At 36.3% G+C, this 27,675-nt stretch overlaps 1 protein-coding gene across 7 annotated transcripts in view; it reads right to left on the bottom strand.

Annotated features, from left to right (window-relative positions):
- Positions 1-27,675, bottom strand: part of KCNH7 (potassium voltage-gated channel subfamily H member 7) — a 223,069-nt gene that overhangs the window by 166,882 nt on the left and 28,512 nt on the right. The gene's annotated exons all lie outside the window — the stretch shown is intronic.

The raw sequence follows: 27,675 nt of genomic DNA, 5'->3' as shown, positions 1-27,675 counted from the left end.
ACCAGGACATATGACAAGAAAGGAGAAGGCACTAGAATGAGTGCACTAGCATTAACTTCCATTAGCTCACTATTCTTCTCATTGCTATAAGCACAGCAGCACACAACCTGATCTTACACACCAGCCTCTGGCGCTCCAGTGAACCTGTAGCATGACTTGAAAAGTGAGTAAAAATTGTCACTATTGAGAACTAGAAATGCGTATGTGTATAGTCACTGTGTGAAATGTGTGTATGCTTAGAGGAAGGGCATGGAAAGACAAGTATATATTAAAGAAGTGGTAATTCTGGGGAAATCTCTCCACAGTCTCTCAGCATTTGGTGGTACATGATTAGCACATAACAAAACCACAGAATCACGGAATGGTTGGAGAGGAGCATATGAGATCTTCCAGTGAACCCCTCTGTTGCAGAAAAGTCATCAAGAGTAGGCTGCTCAGGACATTGCCCACTTGGGTTTTGAATACCCACAAAGACGAAGAAAGCTCCAAAGCCCTTCTGGCAACCTGTTGCAGTGCTTGACAACCCTCCCAGTAAAAAAGTTTTCTTTTGATCAGATGGGATGCAATGTGTTTAAATTTGTACCCATTACCTCTTGCTCTACCACTAACCATCACTGAAAAGAGTCTGGTTAACTCTCCCTTACTCCTCCATCTGTTACATGTACATCTGTTACATGTATATAAGGTCCCCCTGAGCCCTCTCTTCTTCAAGCTAAACAGTCTCAGCTTTCTCAGCCTCTCCTTGCATGTCAGATGCTCCAATCCCTCAACCATCTTCTTGTCTGTTTGCTGGACTCATTCCAGTATGCCCATGGCTCTCCTGTACTGAGGAGCCCAGAGCTGGACACAGTATTCCCTGATCCCTACAGGTTTCTGAAATCTTCTATGAAAACACAACAATTGACCTAATTTTTATGACCAAATATATATATTTTTAGTGATATTCCATGCAGTGTGTGTAAACTGAGCTGAGATAGCTACTCTTTACTGCTTGCTTTGCTACTTGATTCCTTTTCTAATTCTTTCCTGTCTCTTGTATTATGAGAGAGCCGATAGTGACACCAGAAAGTAGCTTCAGAAATAAGATGAGTAAATCTCCACTCAAAAAGAGAGAATGCAAGGTATCAAAAGGCTTAGTAAATCCTCATGAGTGCACATGGAACTGTGCCAGGAAATTTGGTTATCAGGATCACCTGGAAAAGAGTCAAGGTTTTATATATGAGTAGGACAGTTGGTTGCAGAAAAAAGTATAGCTAGTGGGCCTTTCCTGGAAAGGGCAGTGTGATAGGGAGAAAACTTTGGTGCTCTTCTAGAGCACAAGCAAGTCTGGGAAATGCTGAGGTTGAAGATCAAAATTCAGATCTGGAGGAAGTTAGAATTCTGTGAGTTCATGGAAATTTCTTAGGGTTCTTAACACTGGAAGATCTGTTACCAAGTAATTCAAAGGAGGGAACACAGCAGACCATGAGAGATTTCAAGCAGAAATGGTATCTAGAAGAGGGGAAAAATATGTTCTGCTAGAGTTCAACAATATTTATAGTTTTTTTCTCCGCTTTTGCTGTGAAGGAAGTCCTGCATGCTGTTGCTTGTGATAACATCTGTAGATTCCTTACAGAGGATGAGTCCTAAGAAAAGGCAAGTCAATTGGAAAGCTAATAGATCTTTTGACTGGGGATCTAATTGTAGTAGTTACACAGTGCCTTACCATAAGGAAATGTTGCATTTGTTGTGTTAAATTTCTATAGCTGTCTACTGCTAAACATATTTTATTGCAGTAGTCCATTTTATTGTACAGAATTCAAGTGAAATGTGATTTTCATTTCAGTTTCATGTCTGTAGTCCATTAACGAAGTCTTTAGGTGGCAGTTTTTAATATGCTTTTGTAAATCTCAAGGAAATGTCTTTTCTTAGTGCTTTGTGCTCATAGTTGTCTCTTTCAATCAAGACTGAAAGATTAAATCTTAGGGAGGAAAAAAAGGGGGGAATGCTCAAACCATACATACTATGAGGGCCTTAGTTTGTTCCCTGACTCATCAATTGACTTTCATACAGAAAGTTTGAAATGTGAAATGAGTTTGTGTGTTGTCCCTGAAGAATTAAGCAACTTACAAAAAAACAAAAATAAACAAACAAACAAAAAACCTCACCACCAAGGTGACCTCCCAGTTCTCAGCCAAAGAGAAGCAAAAGATCCTGATGTCACTAACATCTTACTTTTCCTCTGTCTCCTCCATAGTGACTATAAATATTATGTAATAAGAATGTATATGGGGTTCGATGTGTAAAATTTGCCTGTGCCATGCTGTTTCAAGAGATTTTTGGTTATTGTCATGGTGGCGTTTCAGGGAAAATGAGCTCCAATTAGTCAGACGAATAGAAAAAAGAATAATGGTACTTGCTGTAGCACTGTGAATAACACTGGATGAACTCCTCATAATCAAACAATGCTTGATTACCTGACCCTGTGAACACCTGGCTGCACAGTGGACTCCTACATAATAAATGTGTAAGCAAACATCTGTATGCAATTAATTAAATAGACCTGCAGCTGGTCAGCCATCTGCAGAGGAATTATTCTGAAACTGCCTGCCTGTTCAGTTAAATATTTGCTTCTCAAAAATCTCACAATTGTGGTGGGTTTTGTATGTCTACCTCTTAGTATACGCAGTTTATTTTATTCTGATATTATGGGCTTACTATCAAAGCATAACTGAAATCTTGAAATGGAGGTAGGGAGTGGAAAAGGAACTGAGGGCCAAATCTTCAAGGTAGATCCTGTGACCCACAAACACTAAATGCAATCAGTGTTTTGTGAAATTATTACAACTGGCTTTATAGATGTATTTCTAGACAAAAGTTAATGAGATACTACTAAATATTTGGACTATAGTACACAGAATGACAAATATTTACGATATTTGCCATTTAACAATCTAATTTGTTTGTATTGTCACCTTTGTGACATGTTATTGTACCACAACATTCAATTTTCTACAAAAGATGTGAGCAACCATTTTAAATACATATAGATGGCATCACTGGCAATCAAATCAGATAAGAACCTGAAATAGCTATGCTCTGCAAATCCTCAAAATCTGTTTGAACACCTATGAACTGGGAGTTAACATTGGCATTCATTTCATGGCTTGATTCCATTTTACTGTATAAAACATCTCAAAACTTTAACTGGTTAGGATTTATGGTGCCCTTATGGTGCATGCAATGTATTTTAGAGTCTAAATAAATTGTCAATGTACCTTTAAACCAGGTTAGAGGGGAGATCTGAGAGAGAACAGCTCTAGCATTACAGTTACAGGAAACAACTCTTCCTAATATTTCCATGGGAGGTTTGCTTGTTGTCCTAATTTTCCATACTTTGTAATTAAGCTCTCCCTAGGTCAGCAATGCTCCCTTATGAGGCAGTTATTCTGAATTTCACAAATGTTAATTATCTTGTTTCTTTTGACAGCTCTTTCTTCTATACCTAGCATGCATTTGGGTTTTAAGAGATTTCATAGTTTCAGCTCTCACTAATATGACTGACTTTTACATGTTATGTCACAAGCACTGCAAACAAGTCTTCAAGCTCTGATTTACTCTTGGGATCACACAGTATAACTTCAGTGCATCTAATAAGATTAATTCTTAGTCTCAATGGCTATGGCTGGCTATTTATGTATTTTTTTTCTGCAATTCCCTAATGGAAATGCATGCATTTTACCTTCTTTCAAGCTTGTTAACATACCAACACTCTGCAGTAACCTGCATGTTTTATCTTCATTTTTGACAGATCTACATCTTACATTGATGGAGGAGCAGAGAGAAATCTGGTTTAGATCAGCTTGCCATTCTAAAATCCTGCATCTAGGACACGTAGATGTTAATCTAAATAACTTGAAATAAATCTGAGGCATGTGGATGCTAATCTTATGTTGGCAATATAGACTTTTCAAAATGTCATTCATAAACTAGGAGAGAAACTGATAAAGCAGACTAGCAGATCCATCAGCAAAGCCAAGTCTCCAGCTGAGTGAAAATATACTAGGTGATAATTTCCAGTCTTGTTTCTGAGCCTGTGTGGAAGGACGATGAGGCAAATTACTATGACCCTTGCTTGTAGTACAATTTCCTTAGTAACTGAATCTCTGAAGACAGCTAGAAGTAGGTGTTGTCTGCCCATTTCCCTTCCGCATGTGAAGCACCAAGAATTGGCAAAACAAGTGGTGGAGGCAGTGCATGGCAGCTTAAGTCCACTGTTTGTTGAAAGTGAAATGTGATTTTCATTTCAGTTTCGTGTCTGTAGTCCATTAATGAAGTCTTTAGGTGGCAGTTTTTAATATGCTTTTGTAAATCTCCAGGAAATGTCTTTTCTTAGTGCTTTGGGCTCATAGTTGTCTCTTTCAATCAAGACTGAAAGATTAAATCTTGGGGAGAAAAAAAAAAAAAAGAATGCTCAAACCTTAGCTGATCAAAGCTAAGTGGTTTAAGTCCGTGCTGATCCATCTCTTCATCTCATGCATGCTTGGAAGAGTATACTGTAATTGTATACTGTAATTAATGTATCCTTCTAATGATTGTGTGCTACATATGTGTAAGAGTGAGGAAGAATGGATTTTCCTTAACTGGCTTTTGTGCACCAATTCTATTGGCAGAGATTCTGGGACTCCCTTTGTTGGAATTTGATCTTCACTTTTTAGAGAAACTTTGAAGTACAGAGCCTTCTGTTCTTGAGAACAGGAACTTGACACTTTTCTTAGGTCAAACCTGCATTAAATTTTTGCCAGGAGAATTTTAGGTTAGGATTTTGATTACATAATTGTGTACTAGCAGAAGGCCTAGTATAGCAGCACCTACAGGAGCGAACTGAAAAGATCTTTACTGTGATAACTGTTTGCTTGTGGCAATAGTCAAAATTACTAACTACTCTGAGGAAAAACTTTGCCAGGAAAAAGGGTATCTTCACTTGAGGATATCAGGCTATACTTAATACCTTGTAATGTGGAGCAGGATTGTCTAGCACAGTACCTGGAGTAGGGAAGATGTTTGAGTGCATTAAAAGCTGGAACACTACTATAAGTAGTGGGAGTACATTAAAGATGAATTTACATCTGTATAACCATAGTTGTTTAAAAGCTGTGGACTGAGATAATCAATTTATAAGTGATAGGCAATAAGAACCCAAAGGACAAAGAATTGACACTTTTCAGAATTACATGCAGATTTGAAGACAAAATTGTTAGTAAACTTTATTTTCTTATAAATGCTGATTGTAAAATATTTGTCTCTTCTGTATTATGTAATTTAGTATTGAGAACCTATGGCTTAGATTGACCTTCTATAATTTATAATAAAACCAGCAAAAGGCCTTGCAAGTAAAGAAGCTGCTGAAAAGTAAAGCGATTCATTACAAATGCAATTGGGCCCATTAAGTCTGAAAGGTCAAGCTGGCAAAAATCTAGACCTAGAAAATCTGCTGAAATGTGAGAAGACATTACTGTGAGGAAAACAAAAATTCAGTCTAAGTATTCTTGGAAAAAATGTGGTTTGGTTAGTGAAGCAAACAGTATTATTGTGCTGTAATGTTCTTATTTCAGAAACATTCCTGGCGAGAGTCTCTATTGGGTTTATGTGGCAAAGTTTTGGTAGTGAGGGTACAGCAAGAGGTGGCCGCTAAGAAACGCCCAGAATCTGCCCCATGTCAGACTAGAGCCAGCTCCAGCTGGCTCAAAAAGGGACCCGCCACTAGCCAGAGCTGAGCCAGTGAGTGATGCTGGTTGCATCTCTGTGAGAACAGATTTAAGAAAGGGAAAAAACTGCTGTGCAACAGCAGATGGGAGAGAGGAGTGAGGAAAATGTAGACAGAAACAGCCCTCCAGACACCAAGGTCAGTGAAGAAGGAGGCGAGGAGATGCTCCAGGTACTGAGGCAGAAGTGCCTCTGCAGCCTGTAGAAAGGTCCATGGTGGAGCAGGCTGTCCCCCTGCACCCAGCAGTGTATCACGATCTCCACGCTGCAGCCTGTGGAGAGAAACCCATGCAGGAGCAGTTGATCTGGTGGGAGCTGCTGCTTGTGAGGGACACATACTGGAACAGTCTGCTTCTGAAGGACAGACCCCATGGCATGTACTCGTATTGGAGCAGTTCTTGAACTGCAGTTTGTGGGAAGCTCATGTAGGATCAGTTGGGGAAGGATGGCATCCCATGGCAGGGACCCCACGCTGTACAGGTGAAGAGAGTGACCATGAAGGAGTGGCAGATAATGAAGGGTTATGGACCGACCACAACCCCCATTCCCTGTTCCCTTGTGCTAGCTGAGGAGGAGATAGAAGGAGGATGGGGTGTTTTTTGTTTGCTTTCAGTTTCTTACTCTTCTGCTCTTAGTAATAGGCAATAAATTATAGTGATCTCCCTATGCAGAGTCTCTTGCCTATGATAGCAATTGGTGGGCGATCTCCCTGTCCTTATCTCAACCCTTGAGCCCTTTTCTATTGTATTTTCTTCTGCTTTCCTTTGAGGAGGGGGAGTGAGAGAGCAGTTATGATAGTGTTTAGCTGTCCATCAGGGTGAAATCACCACAGTCTCTTCTATAGAGAAGGGGCTGGAGAGCTGTTGATATTTCTGAGAAGTCTGGAAGAAGGATTCCAGTAAGAATCAAAATGAAGCAAGAGACACATTGCAGAACAACTAATGACAGTAGCAAAGATATTCACTATGATAGAATACTATGTTCAAGACTTTCTTCCAGGTTAGGTATGGCAGAAATTAGGAACCTTGGTTTCCCATCTGTAAGGTGAGCATTTCTGTTGATGGAGGAAGAGGGAACTGGAAGGGAGGGGGACTTGAAAATCTGTTAGATTTCAGAAAGATCTAATGGGCAAAAATGGACCTTGTCAGATGATTCTCAAATGTATCAATAAAGACCTTGATTCTTCTGATTCTTTGTTTTACTCCTATAAGTTAGGAATACTTTTGGAGGAATTGGTGGGTTGACACAAATCAAGGAGAAAATAAGCTTCAAAAGCTTTTATAGGATTATAGAGATTGTAGAGACAGCAAGAAATTAGATGTTATAAGTGATTATGGAATTTGTTTCCTTTAATTCTGCAAATAGAAGATTTAAGATTATTTCCATAAGAAAACTTTTCTTGTTTGTAAATAGGTTTTGTTTTTAAATTTAATATTCATTGACTAAAGTTACTCTTCCTTTTAAATTTCACTCAGAGCTCACAAATAACCTGTTCAGTAAAACTGCACATTTCTTGGACTTCTTACGAGTTACACAAGAAGCTGTCACCCTTAAGAGTTAAGTGTTCTGTACACAGTGGGTTGTTCCATGTCTAATGTGTAGAGCATCACGGGAATTGTCTTGAGGTATGTGCCCTGGCTAGGGGGACTGGAGTGTATCATATGACAGCATCAAGGTCAAAATGACACTATACATTCGACTTCCTGCAAGGATGGTGAAAATGCTCCTTTTTATGATGGAAAACAAATTGTCAAAACAACAATATAAACTTGTTCATGTCACTAGTATTTGTACTTGAAGCCTTAAGTGGAACACTTCAGCCTTCTATAATAAAATAACTCAATAGACTTTACTTTCCTATATCTTAACTACTTTTTTTTTTTTTTTGTGCTTGCTTTTAAAAGTTAAAAACTGCAGGCGGAATAGGATGGAAAGTCACTCTATTCTTTAAGCATACAATAATACATGCTTTCACTGGAACAATATCACCTCTTTACGTAAGGAAATTATGTGCTGAAGTGCTTAGAGTGTGTTTAGAATTGAGATGTGAACAAGTTACCCTATTAGTTATGGAAATGCACCAGAAAGTCTGGGCTAATAACATAAATCAGTAAAATACATGAGAAACTAGGCTGTGCATCTCCCTCTGTTATTTAAACATAAGGGCTTGTCCCTGCATTTGCAGTAATGCTAATGATCTAGTCAAGTATTTGAGTTGAAGACATCAGACCTAGCTGAAACAATTTATGGGTTGTACTCCAGCTACATCTGACCTTTTGTAGCTTGTCTGCATGCTCTTTATGTAATTATCAGAACAGCATGTTGTTTAGTATGCCTCACAGGTAGGAAGAATGTTTGTGTTCCTATTAGTTTTATTTGGGACAAAAAATATATTCCCAGTGGATAAATAGTATCATATACTTCAAATACAGAATACTATGGTTTTCTGTCTTGGATGAGAATGCTAGTGCAAGCTTTTCCTGTGCTGAAGTTTTTTTTTTTTTTGAGTGTGAGTTTGAACATATGTTTGAACAATTTACAGATGCAGTTACAGTACATCACTTAGCTGGCAGTGGCTGCTTTCAGTGCCTTCTGTGTCTCACTAACACAATACCTTGCTCCTTCCATGATCAATGGGAACTGTTCTAAGGATGTAATAAATTACTGTAGCTTATTCTACTACAGTCAGTTTTGTGATGCATTCCAATTATAGACAAACAGGAGCTTTTATACATGCCAGAAATCAATCTCTTCTGAAGCATAGATCATAAAGACAACTGACCTGAGCTGGCTGTATCTCAGCATACAAATTAAACTACCTTACACCAATATACGGATATCAATATATGTTCCTTCTTTTCCTGATGAAGCATTTAAATTTAAAATATTTTCTCCATAATTTGAGAGAATATGGATGGAACTTCACTAAATATATATATATATATATATATATATATATCCTAGTTTGTGTTAATAGCTGAAGAAAAGGGAAGGAAACAAAGTGAAGAACAGTATCCCTCATTTTTGAAAAAGGTCATAGCATTTTAAATTACATTAAAAAAAAAAATAATAAAATTGATTGATTTTAAGATTTTTTCTTTTTTTGTGTGTTAATAGAAATAAGATAGACACCTGATTTTCCTTTTTCTGAGGAAAGTAGTGATCCTCCCCTTTGGAGCTGATGGGGACATTAGACCTGTTCAGTATCGCAGGGACAGGCACAGTGATTTTGCACTAAAAAAGTGATTCACTAATGTTACGTACCCAAGAGTATCAGATCACCTTTCTTTAATTTTGTCACAATTTTTAAAGGCTAGAGGAAATTCATAATCTTAATTGATCTCTGTCCTTGTGCAAGGCAAGCTAGAAATTCTTAATACAGATAGCAGTATAGTTTATTTTTTCTTGGTCATTCCTGTCCATTGGATAATTAAGTTAGACGAGCTGAATGATGCAGACTGTTAGACAATCTCTTTTATCACTAACTTCCTGAGGGCCATTTGAACTAAACTATGAGCCCTCCCCTGGCTCCATGACTCTTACAATCCCTCTTGAAACTGATTTCTGGTCCATTCACAATGGTAGCTAAAACTACACTGCCACACCTGTCTTACGTTATTTTTCTTTCAGAATGTCATGTTCCTTGATGTAATACCTTAGCTTTCTTTTTGCAAATCCAGTTCTTTAACAGAGCCCTGTTAAAATGATTTAAGGATGCTTTTGCATCTCTGTAATATCTAATAGATTGTGCAGTAAAAGCAGTGTTTTGCCATATATTGCTACAATAATGAAATATTATCCATGGAAATTTATTACTTGGATTACTAAAGATTTATGTTCTTTTTGCCTTTCAGTTAATATATTTACATTTTTCTATGCTGCCTCTTACACTATATTTTTAGATATGTTATCAATGAAGCAAATATACATAGAATAAAAATAATATGCAGGCATACATTTGTATTCTTGCTGTATTTGATGGCATGTACTCATGAAGTCTGGTTTGTATTTAAAACATGATTTCACACTTTACAGAGACTTGCATTTTAGGAAAAAAGTACCAGTTATCATTGAATATCAAGAAGTACCCAACCATAGAAACAGCTTATTTATCCAGAAATAGTTTTAAACACTCCTTGGATGATCAATCTCATGATGAGGAAACCCAAAGCATTACTTGCTCGAAAACAGCAAGTCCTCCTTTGCAATGGGTCATCACTTCTCCTTTATCTTTTAAGGAATGGAGTTGCATAATAGAAAGACTATGCCACTTTGTTCAGATCTGGAGCAAAGAGAAATCAGAGGAGCTGTGATTTCTTTTTTTTTTATTATTTTTATTGTCTGGAGCTCATTATAAAATTTGTCTAAATAGGCAATGTTGCAAAAATGGTGTGCTTTGGAATTCATGAATGCCTGGAACTTCTATTGAATTTCATATTTATCAAAGATTGTTTATCAGATAACAGCTTTCCTTTTCCCATGTATCTCTATAAATTGTAGGATTTTACAGTTTTACAGAATACATTTGTTTATGGGAATATTTCATTAATCTTCATTCTGATGCACGTTTCTGTTTCAACATTGAATATAGTTTATTACTTTTCTTCCCTCTAATCTGCTTGTCTCAGCTTTCATGATCCAGGATGTTCTTTTCCCATCACTTTGTTTTAACAGCGCCCCTAGCTAGAAATGTTCTTTGACATCTGTTAGACCACAGAATAACAGCTTTAGGCAAGCTGGAATTCCCACGACTGGAGAAATCTAAAACAGGTTGAGGCAAAACACCAGCATGTATATGGAGAGAAGCCTCTATTGGCAAGGTCTTGACTTGAGAACTTTGAAAATCCTTTTGAACTGTGACTTTTTCAGTTGATTTTTTTGAAAAATTACCTTAGTCAATGAAGCAGGGTTGTAGCAAACATAGATAGCTTGAGTTTTTGCCTAGTGTGCCTCTGTCCTTAGATGTCACTTAGTTTCTATCTGCCAGTGAGGACTGGAATATACACTGTTTGGCTTGCCCGTAGTGTACAGGGCATGAAATAAAGAAGCTTATCATGGGAAAAAAATGCAACTTAATCCCCAGCCAAAAATCTTCTGTTCTGTTATTTAATATGTGCGTGAGAGTAATATGAAGGTTTTCTTTGTTTGATTTTTTTCCCTCTAGTCAGTCAAACTGACATTTGCAAAAAAAAAAAAAAAAAAGTGGGTCTGTTCCTGTACCTGCAAAAGTTAACAAGAGGTTTGTCACTCACTGAAGTGAGTAAAAGCAAGCTGAGATTTAGGAGAAAAGATGTGAAATCCTGGAATGCAAGAACTTCAGCTCTGATGACTAAAGTGTTTACTTAAAATTTAGCTCTTCTTAATGGGAGACTTCACCCTTTCTTTTCTTTTCTTTTCTTTTTTTTTTTTAACGATGACCACTTGTTCCTAATCAGATAGTAAATGCCTATATTAACCCAGGAATTGTCCAAACTTAAAGAAGCAGATTTTGATTGTGATAGCTACAGTGGTATTTAACTTCTAGCGTAAATTCAAAGCTGGAAGTAGTATGCTTCAGACTAATTACACTTTTATTGATTAATCTTTAAAATTATTATAGTTTTTCAATAAACTGCTTATTTACTAAAGCAGCTACAATACTGTTAAGCTTTTTTTTTAAATGTTAATAGCACAAGTGATACATCTTAGAACTAGGGAAAGCTAGTTGAAGATTACTATTTGAAAATATGAATTCAAAATCCTAACAGCTGGATGGCTCAGTCATGGTATTATATCTCCAGCTTTGAATATTTTCAAGGATTCACCAAAACAGATTTGTCTGCAGAAATGCTTCAGGAAGAGCTAGTCTTTAGGAACTCCTGTATTTATTTTAAATACAGTGTATTAATGCAATGACTCAGCGGGTATTCATTACTAGATATTCATTATTTGCTTCTTTTCAAAGTTCCAGACATTAAGATATGCAGCTAAGAGCTATGCCATGTGACTTATCACTTGTATCAAGACTAAATAAAAAATAAACTATTGTAATACAAGTAAAATACATAAGTAACCAAGAAACAAATATTTATCCAAATCATTTGGTGATCTTTTTAAAGTTTAAAACAATTAGAGGAAACAACATGCACATAAATAGCTTAAAATTTGTCAATTTTTTAGTGGTCACTGGGAGTTTGATTATTCTAGAAAACGTTGTCTTAGGGAGGTATTTATATAACTTGGAAACTCAGAGTCAAATATGTCTAAGAACAAAGTAATGACCAGATTTCACAAACTTTGATTAGTGTCTAATTATGTAGAATCTCAGTTAAGCTGTCATTAATCCTAAACTTAGTTATACTGACATCAAGGGACTGAAGAAGTGAAAAAAAAAGGGTCTCATTATAATAGATTCTGTCTACATGCAGCTTTTTAAACTGCAGCAGAACATCAGAATTCATACAACCTCAAGGTCATTGAAAATGACGCTAATTTTCAAATGAATTACAGGGGAAAAGTTTGGTTATATGCATAATGTTCTCTTATCTATTCAGACTAGAAGTTAAAAATGCCTTATGGTTTATGTGTGAGTAATATATCCAACTTTATTCATTAATGGTGTGGAAAGTCCACTTCAACTTGCAGATGACACCATGCTAGTAGGGGCAGCAGAAGGCCAGGATTAGAATTTAAAATCCTGACCAAGTAGGTTACAGTTCAGTGAAGGTGAGTTTGGAGGTCTACACCTAGGTAGGGATACACAGCTGAAGAAGAAATGACTACTAATCAGCACATTATGAGCAGGAGCATCACTGTAAAGCCCATGGAGATTGTTTCCATTGTAAAGGACTCTAAGGGTCTTGTAATGTTGTGGGTCTGTTGTGGGAAACAGTGTTTAAAACTGCATATAATAATATGGACCAGTTGAAGATAGTCTGGATGAGACAGTTCAAAAATAATTAGAAGTAGAGAAATATGACTTCTGTAGAAATACTGAATTTGTTAATCTAGAGAACTAACAGGAAGCCCAATTGTTTACATATGTGAACTGTGACCAAACAAAGTAAAGGAATAAACTTTTTTTGTGTCCAAAAGACAAGAAGTGATGGATTGAATCTTCTTGGAAGAGTGAGTTTAGCTGTTGTGGAAAAAGCTTTTAGAGATGAAGATGATTATTTGTGGGAAAAGACTGTAGAGGGAGCTCACAAAATCACTATTTCTCTTCTCAATCATTCTGTTGTATTTAGGCAAGTAGAGATGATAATGACAATAAAACAAGATAACTTGTTAACAATTATTGAAATGGTTCAAAGAAAGATAACTAAGATGATTTAGAGAAAGGTCAGTCAACCATGTACCTTGAAAATAACACCCTGGGGCCACTTTTGGATTTTACAGTTTTCTGTGAGGATTGTTTATTCTCTGTAGATAAAAGACTGAATCTTAGAATAAAGACTATCTGTTGACTGTAACAAATTGTTAGGGAATTCAGATGACATCTGCCATGATCAGGAAGACTTTAACTTACTGGTAGATACGGAGCTTCTGGAGATACCAAATATACAAGCACACATACCTGTAAGAAGGTTATGTAAGGGACATCTACTACCTCAAGCAAAGATGACCTCATAACTTTTTTTATAGCAGTCATTCCATAGATATCTACAGTTTGGCTTTAAGATTTAGATTAGCATCCTTTATAGAACATGTCTTCCTCCTGCACTTCTGTGCATTTTTTTCCAAGTTTGGCCTGCTACCATATCACTTCAGGAACAAGTCAAGGAATGGTGGCCAAAGTCTACCCTTCTCTACTCCTGTGCAGGGTAGCAGAACTGATGGGTCATGTAACAAAATGTACATATATTGCTGAAATTAGAAAGAACAAACTAATTCTCTCCAACAGAGACAAATATTTTTCCTATGGAGTAATGGAATTTCACATTTCTTCTATATATAAACTACATGTTAAAAGCATTGTCCAGTTTTAAATTATGGAAAACAGCTCCCTCATCTGTCCAACTTGTGCATTAAAATATGTCAAAGGCCAAATAAATTCATTCAGTGATGCATTTTCTCTTCTATCCAAAGTTTTTGTCTGCTTGAAGACCCATTTCTGGCATACACTGGTAGAATAAATTAATTATTTTCTGATTGAGTTTCCTGATATTTTCTGCAAGAGTTTCATAAAGATATGGTTAAGATGCTCATTAGAGAAAGGAAATGAGACTGAGATGAAAAAGCCTTTGTGTTTCACAGTTTTAAAAGCCATGAAACATTGAAAACTTGCCCTGTTTTGTGTAATTCCTTCTGATTGCATCTTTATTTTCTTTTCTTATTTGCTTCTGGGTGATACCTGCTTGAACTGGTGGAGACTGGGAGCCTTGTCTCTCTGTAGAGGAGTTCTAATATTTCCAGTACCATCAATGTAATATTGCTTAGTCCTTTCTCTCAATATTCAAATATCAAAAACGTTCAGCAATCATGCTAAAATGTCCCTACTATGATGATGATGTTTTGATGTATTTCTGACTGGACTTCACGCTGCAAAATCATCTCAAGGATCAGCAAGTCATTTTGCTGTCATCTATGTTACAACTCCAAAATTTATGATTTTTAATTGGAAACTGAAATGACTTCATTATGACCCTTTTATTGGAATACTAAGAATGTCTATTTCCAGCCATAAATCTTTCTATTTTATACATTTATCATATATTCACTACTACGTTCTATTTTACAATGTTCTTTTCTTTCACTGAGATCTTTCTGACTGTCAAAATTAACACTATCATTTCAGTTTGTGTCAGTGTTGCATACCCATCTCATTTGCTGGGGGTGGGTGTTCCTCGGTTTGTTTTCCTGAAAAAAATACTTCTCTGAAAAATTTCAGTGATATACCATCCAAGAAAACCAAACCATCAGGGAATCTGTAGTTAGCATCATGCTAAAGCACGTTGAATGCAAACTTAATTTCTTTATTCAGCATTGACATTTAGAGGGTAAAAAATTTACCTTGTTGTACGTTGTATCATAACAATATCACAAGTGAATTCCAGCCTGAAAAGTCAATGAGACATTCTGATGGAAGAGTTTAAACTTAAATAATGAACACTGTATCAATGATATGAACTGCTTGCATTGTTTGTTTTTAAATCTATGTAATTTACAGCTGTCTTCCTATCTAGTTGAAGTAGTACATGAGAGATAATGAGATATATTGATATGCCACACAATGACATTTGGATGACCTAGCATTCCCAAAACTGTTTACTCAGTTATCATCAGTGCTGTGATTTTGAGTGCTGGCCATCACTTGTCATTGCCGCTGTAAGCATTCTTGCAACTTAACTATGACTTAAATGTTGACTGTCAGTTTGGCCCCTTTTTGATTTGCCCACAGGTGAAATACAAAGAGAAGTACCAGAATTTTTCTTTGCTTACACTACTAAAGAGACAAAACATCAACTGACCATACATCTAGGGTGTGACAAATGATGACAATAATAAAAAGAATCTCCTTACCCTCTGACTCACTGATGGAAAAATGGCCTTTCAAAAGGCCTGGAACAGGGATGTGAAGTTAAGAGCGGATGCATTTCTGACCTAAATATGAAGCTACACAGCTGTATAGTTTACAGTGATCAATATACTATGCTGATTGGTGTTAATGTTTAACAGACTTCCTCTACTTGGTAAACAATGAAACTCACCTTGAACTAGTGGTGGCTCTGTGGGCCTTATTGTCTCATATCCTACAAATTCAGAGAACTCCATAGTTTATTTTCACTTTTACTTTCATTAAAGTGAAAGTTAGGCAGGGATGTAATGGCAAAAAAATATATAATAATAATAATAAAAAAAAATCTGATATTGTACATGGGGCCAACTTTGTGGCAAACATTTCTTTTCATCTTGTTCTGTCTTCATTCTTCCTCCACCCCAAAATAGTATCAAGCTAACAGAAGATCTCAGAGTTTAAGTATAAATATGCTGTGACAAGTTGTTTGGATACTCCAAAACCCAAATTTAGGAATGTTGTTTGTTTCCTAGCCATTAGAAATATATATATATATCCAGCACATCTGGAAAATGATAGATGAAATTCAGAAAGTTACCTTGTGTGTCCTGTCACGTTGAACTATAACAATGAATTCAATTTATTTTCCAGAGCTTAGGAGTTTGAGGTCATTACTATTTCCAAGAGTGAAGGTTCAAAAAGTCTTTCATACAACATGGGATGTAACATTAGGTTATCTGGGAAACACATTAGCGACGTGCTAACATTTTGTGTTTTAGCCATTTGTACAGTAAGTCCTAACACCACCAGTTTCCTGCATGTAATGCTAGCCTGAATGTGATTGATTATTCTAATTATATTGGACAAGGAATGGTTTCATGACATTTAACTGAAGTGAAATGTTGGTGTGTGCCTTTAAATAATAAGTTTAAATAGAGTTTGCTGAACCAGCTTTTGGAAAAGCTTTTAAAAGCTATCATTGACCAGCAAGAACAAAAGGTATGGGGAAATAGTCAGTTGATCCATTCTTAGTGATTTCATAATGGTGTCCGAATTTTATTATTTTATTTTTTCATCCTGTTCCTTTAAATCCGAGTTACACAGTAAATGTTCACGCTCTAGTTTGCATAAAACAAAGCTCAGTTTCAATCTTTTAGCCAATTGCAACATCTGCCCTACAAGGTTTTTTCCCATTTATATACAGCCTTCCCTGAAGATATAAATATGGTCTTCGTAATAAACACATTTAAAATGTCTCCAGACAGAGAAGATTCCATTAAGGGATTAACATGTGACATTATGAGACTTGCTAAAAATGTCTGATTTACCTTAACATGAGAAATGAAGCTCACCATAACTTTAATATCAGCCTAGCTCAAAAACAAGTTGCAGAGTGTAAATAAGAGCAGAATGTGGATCCTAATCTCTTCATAGTAATCTGTTTTAAAACTAAAATTCTATGAGATTCTGCCTAATGTAATGAGAGGCATACTTCTGAGCAATATTCCCATGAGCCAATAGCAGGGAAAGCAAAGTCAAGCCACTCTGTCTGACAGCATATCAAGGGGATGTCCTGTCTTTTCAGCAGAGGAGTTCCTTTGAGATACTCATCACAGAAGTAAAATATGTGAAAGTAAGCTGTAAAAAGTACAGGATCTTTTGACTTTAAAACCAAACCTTTGTTTGTTACTGGGGTCTGTTATTGTATGATAGGATAAATGTTAAGAAGCTCTTCTGATCCATCTTTCTGATTAGAAGTGTGACACTCATCTCTTTTATTGGTTTGGGTGAACACATATCACTGTGTTATATCTGATATTAAGAGGATCCTCGGCCATGGTCAAACTTCCTGGTACAGCCAAAATACCACTTAAGCATCTGTGACCTGTTTGGCCAGTTACAGAACATAAGTAGGATACTATGGTGACCTATCTGCTGTAGGAAGCTCATGTGTATTTTGTAAGCTTGGACAAGAAGCTAGTAGAATAATGAATAAAAATAAATGATATAATGGTCTATTTGGGAGGAAGTGTAATTTAGGAGCTGTAAGGGGCAATTGGCATGCAATTTAGAGCACCCAAAGCAGTGACAAAAAAAAAGCTGTTTTTTCTTTTATGTTTATCCTACTTCTCCATGCACTTTGTTCCTGTATTCATTCTGAATATATTTCATAGAGAGTCTAAAGTTAGAAATGCATCTCACTAAAAAGCAAGCTTTGATATCCAGTTAGAGATGCCATCACTGATGTTATGCTCTGAAGCAGTGACTGATGATTGCATATTCACTGATCACAAAGCCACACATGTGAAACACAACTATTTTGAGGTCTAGGACTTAGGAGGATGTGTATTTTTTTTGTCCCCAATAAACTTAATGAACTCTAAAATTAAATTCCCATGGCACGGATCTGTTCTAAATTCAAGATGGCACTAGAGAAGCTAATACTCAAATAGGTTATTAAAATCATGGTCTATTTTTTGTACATAGGTATGTTATGATCATACCTAAGCACAAAATCAGTCTTTATCACTTTATTGTTAGGTGAAGTTCTGGGGTGAATATTTGTATCACAGAGATGATAAAATCATCTAGCAAAGTTTTAAGAGTGGCTGCTGAAAGCTGGCTGCAAACACTAGCTCTGACTCCACTTTGCCTTTGACTCCTGCTCTAAGTAATACTTTAGAAGAGTTTTTCTGCCTACAAAGATTTCTCAGGAAAGGTCCTATTGGAAATCATGAGAATTAAATGAATATTTCACTGATTCCTAACGGTTTTATGTATTAATGGGGTGATCATGTAGCTCAGGAGAATAAGGGATAATAGTAACGCATTTTTTGTGATCTCTTGATAACTAGATGGTCTATACGAAGTAAGTTAAAGGTTTCTCTGTTCCTACAGATCTATTTCATCCAGCTCTGCAAATGCACTGTAAGGGTTTGAACTCACTGTCTTTTTCATAAGCATTGTAATTTATTTCTAAAGGAAACAGGTCAATGACCCCTTAGATTAAAGATACTGATGCATAATAAAATGAGGTGTTTATGGCGCCTTAATTTGTCTGGGCAGCCAGGCTGTCATATATATTTTTAAAAAACAAACTCTTACCTTCAACATAACACATTAGTAGAGTTGCGTGCTTTCTAATGATGAAGGAAGACAAGCTAGGATATTGTTTGTTACACAGCTGAGAACATTTTGGTTACAGCAGCTCAAATTGCTGAAACCGATCCTGATGGCAAGGATACTTGATTATCTAAATTTTATTGCATTGTGCCTTAAAGAGTGTCTAAGGGTTTAAGAAAATTTGAATGGGTAAGCCATCCTAAAAATCTAACAGTGGAAGCACGTGCTGTTGAACTTCAGTATTTAATCAAATTGGAACTAAGTAGATTTAAGGATGTATTTTAAAACTGACAGCAAATGCTGGTACTTAAAGTAAGGCAATCTACTATTTCCTTTCAGTGGAAATTAGGCATCTAATTTCCAGCTCAAGATATCAGTCACAATTATGTTTATAAAAGTATCATGACTGAGTACATGAGAACTTCTTGAACAACGCTGGTACAGAGGATGACTCATTAATACTGCATTGGTAATACCCATTTTTGTTTTTGTGCCTCCTGATAAGCAGAGCCAGTCCAAAAATGTGTAAATAAAATACATAAATGGCCCAGAGTATCAGTTTTCCTAGATGCCAAATTTTGACATGGTATTATCACTCTTTCTACCAACAGGTCTTGTGATAGCCTGGAAAACCTTTTAAATATCAGCCAGGGTCAGCAGCTTTTTCTTTTTCAGACAGTGCAATGTTTCTGTCTTAACATGTTGAAGAAAAGTTGTTCAGTAAAAGCTACAATTCCTCCCATGAGCTAACACTAGTATGATGAAGTAACATATAGCAATAAACTCAGATTTAGAATATTTCTCCGTGGGTTTGTCACTGATAGGAACCATCAACTGAAATGAGACAATGAATTAAAATATAATCTTTTCATGCCTCTGACAAGGAGTCTGTTCACAATGAATTAAGAGCACAATGTGGGATTTCCATTTATCTGTGAGAATCCAGCTGAGCATAGGAATCTCTCAGTCATATTGCTCAAAACATTATCTTCCAAGTTCATCAAAATAAAGCATGTTCTTCTGTTTTTAACATGATTTATATATAAAACGTTTGTTTGTATGAATTACCTAATGCTAATTACAATAGTTCTAGCACAGTTTGGCCAGTTACAAGTCTGCAAAACCCTATGCATTTATCAGCTCATAGAACTGAAATACATCCTGTGATGTTCACCTTAGCTGGCTATATCAGTACAACTCTTTACATTGCCCAAAAGGGAATGAAAAGCACCAAGTTGCTCCCGTGGACAGGCAGGACAGGCTGGGGTTGCGCTGGCTGCCGGGGGGAGCTCACTCTGGGCTCACGGGTTGCTAAGGGAACTGTATCTGGTGTTTGTACATACTGGAAGCAGCTGCATCCCTTGCAGGCCCTGCACGCGCTGCATAGTGCTGGCGGCGGGAGGCAAGTGCTGACCTCACCCGAAGCAGGTTTGGTCTGCGTGGCTTCTGCGGCATACCTTGCTCCCTTGTGTTGTGGGTTTTCTCTTTCGCACGTGATTTTTGGGACAGGAGACTAGTTCTTGCAAATATATGATACCTGCAAGATATCAAGTCCTTATTGAAAGAAATAGAAGGCAGTGTGAAACAGGTCACTTTCTGGATCTATATTTTTGTATACCAGAAGCATGGGGTTAGTAGTTTATAAGCCTTGAAGTCAGAAGAGCTTATACTTTGAGCACTTACTCTTCAGGTGTTATTACTGGTACAGCTTAGTGTTTGGTTTTAACAGCATCAGTGTACAATTCCCTTATCCTGTAGATATATGAGGACACTGTCTTTAATTCAGCCCTTTTTACCATACCATTCACATTACAAAGCAACAGCTGAATAGTCAGTAAAACAAAACAAACAAACAAGATTATATGTTCATAAAGGATGAATATTCAGCTAATTTACACTAGTACAGGCCTCACAGAACTGTTCTTGAAGACAGTGTTGAGGATGGTCATCAGTTATGTGCCCTGTCATACCTGTATCCGTTGTTGGAATGCCCTTTTAAGAAAATTTGAATAGATAAAAATATGATCATAAGGAGCAAACCAATATACAGCAAATTACTTTTCAGTCAAGCCAGTCTTTTTCATGTAATAATCTTTCTAAATAAACAAAAGTATTGCAGTTAACTCTGCAGCCTTTAGGGGGCTGACAATGATACCCACTTTGAGCAATCAGACTGAAAATTTATGGAATATTTGCATATATAATATTTGCACAATATTGATCAGTTTTGCTAGAGACGTTGCGTCCATGTGACCTTCACATATTTTCACCTTCACTGTATGAAGCACCAGAAAATGTGATTGATTTTGACCAATTTTAAGACCTTGAGACAGCAATAGGAAAGTCTGAAGGTGATACCAAAAGAACTAGATTGTGAATGTTTATTTAAATAAAAGCCTTTCAACTTGACAGTACATGGAAGTCCAACTATAACTTTTTCTTCTCATTTTCCAAAGAAAAGCTATTGACCCAAGCTAAAATTACATTAAAAGTTTCCTACTAGGATTTCATTACAGTTACTTATGGTGGAGAATGGTAGTGTATGACTACAGAAGGATACAGAAAGATAGTGTACCACTCTACTGAAGTGGTATTGATCAAGCTATTAAAATACTTGAGACCTTACAAATGAAAGAGAGCAATGAGAGATAATGTAGCCAAACTTTCACTGAAAAATCCTGACTGTTGTGAATAACCCGTTGACTCAGCCTCTTTGCAAATGAAATCAGTTCTAACTAGCTGAGATTGTGATAAAGATGCATAAAATGCATCACATTGAACAGTCTCTCAAGTAGAGGAATCAAAACTGTGAAACTCATAATTAGCAAGCTGCCAGAGGAAAAGTTATCATTCCTATGTACCTGGCTCCTTTCTTTCTCTCAGTTCTTCTTACTGTTACTCTGAGATTGCTGTTTTCCCTGAACCTGGCTGATTGACCCATTTTTTGTTTGCACAGAAGCTGTAGGTTTTTAATAGTACATGACTCGTATCTACTTGTCTTCAAAAAATTAAATTAAAATATGATAGATTTTAAAAATGAGAATGCTCAAAATAGTCTGATTATACTCATTCTACTTGTATCATCAACCAGCTTTTACCATATTTGTGACATACCTCCTACAGTGCCTTTCTAAAGATAAAAGATGAATGAATAGCTGAAGTAGCCATTGTCACAAATTTTTGTTTGTTTCAGTTAAGTCCTTAAACTTCAAGGACTGTTTAGTAGGGTGGTTTTTTGTTTTGTTTTGTTTTGTGACACTAGTAGTGCTTAATCCACGAGACTGGAAGCAATCAGCCAATCATGTCAGAAAGTGGATGGAATCAACTGGCTTGTCATTTTATTTAAGCAAGGATTTGCTCCTAAGAGACTATCTTTTCCTATAAATAGAGTGAAATATTTATGGTATTTTTAGTAATATCTGTCTTTTCCATGACTACAGAAAAAAAAACAGTGAACAGTCAATCAGAAGAAACAGCTTTGAGAAGAAAAAGCTCTATTACTATTCGTATTCAATGTTTTTAAAATTTTCCCTTCATTATACTTTCTATTTTTAATTACTATAATTTGCTGTTTTTTTCTTTTTTTTTTTTCAAATACCCTTTTAAAATTTATTGAAATACCCATTTAAAATTTGTTGACTATATTCTTGATAATGAAAACTTCAGTTTAAATTTAAAAACAAAACAAAACAAAAATAATAATAATAATAATAATAATAATAAAAAAACATGAAAAATACAGTACAGTAGAAGTTCACCAATGCTTTTACAGCACTCTTCATTATTTAGCAAAGAACATAACTCTCACAGAGAATCTACTGAACACATCCTAACAAAGAGACTAGTGCAGGGTATACATTACAGTGAAGTTTCACATTAATAATACCTCACTCTCTGATACCTTTGGTTAAAAAAAAAAAAAATACCCCTATGATCTGCAATATTCTAAATTATTAAAACTTAACAAGTACCACAGTAAAGGAAGTAAGTTCACATCATCAGCCATTATTCTTTGGTTTTAATCACATGTGAAATTCATTACCCTGTGAAGGAAAAACACACAGCTCGCTTCAGTGGCATAGAACTCAGATGGAACTTAATCAGTACATTAGTGTTGGTTTCTTTGGATCATCACTCTCCATCATTGTGAATTTGGAATAATTTTCTAATTCATAGTATTCAGTAATACCCAGGGGGTGGATTATCCCAATGAGTTCTAGTGCAAAAAGCTAAATTCTTGCCATAAAAGCTGTCAATAGTGTGATTTAGACCAAGGAGAAACCCCACTAATGAAATACATATTTTGTTTTTCTGCTGTTTTTGAACCCCATTTTTGTATTAATTATTAATTAGCACTTAAAAGTAGAGACAGCAGTACTAAGTGGATACAGTTATATTTAGATCACAGCTGCCAGTAACCAAATTTGAAGTGGGTGTCTGGTTTCATATTTTTGTAGGATAAAATGCTGCACTCAGAGGGGGCAAAAAAAAATAACAGTTCCCATCCTGAAATATTAAAGCAGAAAACTGGTACAGTGAGTGTCTGCAGAAAATAGCAGGCAAAGGAATCCCTCTTCACCTCTGAGAAAGATGATGGGAAGGAAGGGGAGTACTTAACCCTCTTATGGGAAAAGGGGAAACAAGGAAAAAAAAAAAAAAAGAACTTTCCAACGCTCTTGGGGAGAGAAAAGAAACGTCATTATGAGTAAGAATAGCAAAGGGATTCCCTCCCTGTGCAGAGAGAAGACAGAAGGGGAAGGGAATTCCCTCTCTCCATTGGGAAAGAACAGAAGGGAAGGGAAGTCCCTTTGTTGCATTTATACTTTGAGCTCTAATTAATCTTGAAGGTTTTGCACTTCTGTTAACATCAAAGCAGTTGTGTACATCAGGCAAAACCTGCTTTCCCTGAGCTGTGGGAAGTCAGTCTTGAAATTCTGATGGAATTTAGGGATTTAGATCATTATTGTCATGTGGCCAGATGTGGTCTATAACTTTTAAATACAATCTACAAGGGGTCTTGGTTGCTTTAGCCTTGGGCTTCTAGAGATTTCTATTACAGCTTGAGATTTGCTTTTCTATGATTTAATTGTCACTTCAGTTAAAGGGCAAGCAGCAGAGGTGCCAGCAGAGCAGCAAAAAAGAGCCAGGAGCAACATATGGGGCTGAAATTCCTTATAAAGTAAGGATCACATGAACCCAGTTGCCTGCAGGGGGAAGGTTGCATAAACAAATATTTAACAAAGGAAAACAGTGAGGTCTTTGCAATAATCATACCAAGATCTAAAAATAGATAATGAAGACATATAAAGCATACAATTTCCCTGGCACGCTACAGTCCATGCGCACATGCTTCAAATAGCACGTAGGGTTATGCCTCTGCAGTGAAGATGTTTTGAGTTATGCAGTTGTAGTGTAGGATGAAAAGGGGGCAGTGCTGGGTATTGTAATCCTTCTAGAAATCCACTTGGCTTCTCCACTGCTAATTGAGGCTAGATCTAATTTTCTGAATGGTTTATCTACTGGAAGGAGTGGCAACGGATCTGGTGCAGTTGTGATCACATCACAAGGGGAAGTTTACAATGTTCAAAGACTGTTTTATACATATTTCATTGGTTAAAAGGTTGGATTTCTTATCCTGAAGGAACATCAGGACTCTATTATTTCTGTTGCCTTTATCTCCTTACTTTATGTGCTAAGGTAATGCTAATTAATGCCTGGATGGAAAAATCAGCTAGTGTATCACCACAGATAGCAAAGAAAACTTGTATTGGCAATTTTTCAATTTTGTGCCCAATTTTGACATTAGTGGCTGTGGCATCCACATACTTAATTGCTTTGGGACTCGATACAGTTAGCTGGGGATCCAATCAATTTCATGAGTATATAATTTGCTGCACAATTCCCAGAAGATACAGCTTATTTCCACCTGCAGTGAACTATATCTTAAATAACACTTAGCATAGGCAGAACACAGTTTGCTTTACTCAGCTGCCTGTAACTAGGTTGTGGTCCTAGCAAACCTTAAAAAAGGACAGTGGGCGATGGAGATGAGAAGTTTTTTGAAAACACAAATTTCTAGTGTATGTAGATGTGAGTAGTGTATATATTTTGACCTATTTTAACTTATACAGTCAGTGTTTGAAGCAGTGTGGGGAAACCCCTGCTCATGCTGCCATTCTTCAAAGTGAAGACTTCAGGCAAGAATGCCAAATATATCACCCTTTGATAATCTGTCAAATGCAGCTGCTTTTTTTTATTATTTGGACTTTGCCTGCAGAGCAACCTCTGTCTGAGAAGCTGTTCCCAGGGTAAATAAGGAAATGCATGAAAAAAATTTGGATGAGACACCAAGACTGATCTTATCTTTTGTGTCACTAAGTTTTAAGGCACTGAAGCTGTTGAGAGGAGAATACTTCATAACGAAATTGTAAAATTATTTTTCTCTCTGACATATCCCAGAAACAGTCTTTTTCTTTGACTTGGAAATTTGCTGTGTCTTTATACCTGACTCCTGTTCCAGAGTGTGACAGACATTTTAGAACAAACCAGATCACTAAAGGAATGCTCTTATTTTGTACCTTATAAAACATAAACTGGAATACATAAAAGAATAAAGAGCTTTCTAGGGTTTCATCAAACATTCATAAGTGCTGCAGTAATTCTCTGAATTAAATTTATTTTTGTGTGGAAGCACACTTCACTGCAATAGTTGTAAGAGAAACTAGTGGCTCATTGAAAAGATCATGTCTTACATATTTTAAATAGAACTCCTCCTACTTCCATATTTTCCACATGCCTCAAAAAAATATACTGAAAATGATTAGGTAAAACAGGGCAATTACTGACACTGTTACTGCAGGTTCAGGGAAGAATAGATGGGAAAGGGAAAGAGAAAACCTTTGTGACCAAAAATAACATCCACAGATGCTGAACTTGGGGATAAATATTCACAGAATGTCTAAATGTCTCCAAATGACCCTTGCTTAATCATAGTTTAATCATAAATATGATCAGTCATGAATTCAAGTATTGCGATTTAGGGTAGATAACATTGAGAACGTGGGAGAAATACCTATGATCCTGCTAAAGGAAAATGGGTCATACAAAAAGGAACAGTAATATGGAAGCAGCAAACATAGACAAAGTCATAGGAAAAGCAGAACAGTTTCAAAGTGAAATGTATGCATCAGAGAAAGGAAAGCAATGACAAGCAGTGAACCAGAGGAATAGCTCTTCTGCCACTTCCTTTATGAAAAATCACTTGCTGTGAAGTCATCGGGATCTGAAAGGTGAAGTTTGCTACACATCGATACTGAAAAGCTGTTTGCAAGGAAACAGTATGGCATGACAGCCTGGAATCAATCTTTTCACGCCCACCCTAAAGTGCTATTTACAAGCAATTCACCCACTGCAATATGGTTATTTGAATGTAACAGAGGCCATGGGAAATGTGTGTTTTGCCAGAGGGAAGTGACACTGAGGTTGCATTAAATATCTGTAATAGTACATCTAAATAGAAATAAAAGGTCAGCTCTTCAGCTTGGGTAGGTTAGCATGGCCTTCTGGACTGAACAAAGATAGTCTAGCTAAATTCTGAAGGATCCAGCTTACCAACTTTGCATTGTTGTAATAAGTCAATAGTAACCATCATTGTAAGCAGAGCTCAAATTTTTCATCAGCACATTGGCATCTCAATTTACTGTATCATATCGCAAGTGTTTGGGATTACTAGACTGACTGTCTAGTAAGCGAAAGCTTCTGGAAATAAAGTTACATTTTGCATTTCTGAGTTTTGTTGTACTTAGTTTGCCACAAATTTGTGGCTTACTTCCCAAGGTCCCTGTCGTGGGCTTATTATTGTTGTCATTAGTGTTGAAAGAGGGAATTGTCATTCCTGTTTATTAGAAATACTCTCAGTAGCTCTAGCAAAGACCATAAGCTGCTATGCCAGTTATTTCATTTCAAACTCTTTACCCATTTTTAATCATTTAGTAAAGGTCTGTCGTTAAGGAGAGGAAAAAGAAGAGAATCAAATGATGAAAGCACAAAATTAAAAAACTAAAAAAATAATCATCACTTCACCCTTTGTAGAAAGAAAAGTTTTATATGTATACAAAACTATTTCTGGACAACTAGGGAATATTAATAACACATGGGCAAGTGAGAAGTCTTTGAGACAGTGAGAATACTTCTGCCACTTTTTTTTTTTTTACTTTTTTTTTTTTTAACTTTTTTTTTTTCCTCCATCTGGTTAAGAGAAGTCAGATAAGCCTGGGTGATATATAAAAATTAGCACTGACAGATTCTTGAATGGCAGGAGAAATCAAGCAAAGTTTAGTAAGGATATGCTACAGTTACACCTTTTTATGCTTTTTACAAAGATCTGTCCTGAGTCCCTTTCCACATGAGTTCAAATGTGCTGAAAGCTGTCAGACTTCTCCCTCTAATTTTGTATAAGTAACCTTGCCATAGCATAGAGACCTGATGAGCCAAACAAAGTACAAGTATATCACAGTCTGGCAACTCTTGCTTGACTCTTTGATTTTGAGCCAGTCTACCACAGTATCAGGAAAATACAAATGTGCCTCATTTCTGATTTCTTTTCAACTGATCCTTGTGCTTAGCACACTAAAGCAAAAATTTAGAAAAACTTTCCTGTAGTATGGATGTGTTCCTTGACACAGACATAGAAATTATTGGCTTGTAAGAATCACTCGGATGCCTTTTAAATACCCAGGCACAAAAATACTATCGTAACATTGCCACATTATGAAACATACAATTAGGTAATAATGTGCTTGATTAATATATAATTTTTTGTGATGTGGAAACAGTAATCCTCTGGCTGTCTCAGAATTTTTGGTGTCTGTTGTGCTTAATGTTGCATAATGTGGGAAATAAAGGCAAAATATAAAATTTTCAGAGAACAGACAAGGTTTAAGGTATGTGAGAATAACGTTTCAGTGCCTGGACCTCAAACATGAATGAAAGTGAGCTGATATATCTAGGCTGGCAAATGAGGAAAACAGAAAATTAAAACAAGGTCTCATGTATACGTTGCTGAAAAAAAAGCACGTTTTCTGGTTTGACCCAGGAAATACTGCTTGAGAGTTAGAGGAATAAGATTTTTCTTTTCTTTTTAAAGAATATTTCCCCTCTCTATCTAGCTCAGATATTTTCAGTCTGTTTTGAATGGGATGGGTGAAGACTGCCAGGGAGAAGCAAGAGATTTTTCATGGATGAGTGCTTCTATCCCATTCCACCACATCATTACAATTCAGTATCAACTGTCCTAAACTAATCCCATTCCA

The sequence above is a fragment of the Cygnus olor genome, chromosome 6, assembly GCF_009769625.2.
Source record: "Cygnus olor isolate bCygOlo1 chromosome 6, bCygOlo1.pri.v2, whole genome shotgun sequence".
Classification (NCBI taxonomy): Eukaryota; Metazoa; Chordata; class Aves; order Anseriformes; family Anatidae; genus Cygnus; species Cygnus olor.
The sequence above is the reverse complement of the archived record's forward strand: the minus strand, read 5'-3'. Positions and strand labels throughout refer to the sequence as shown.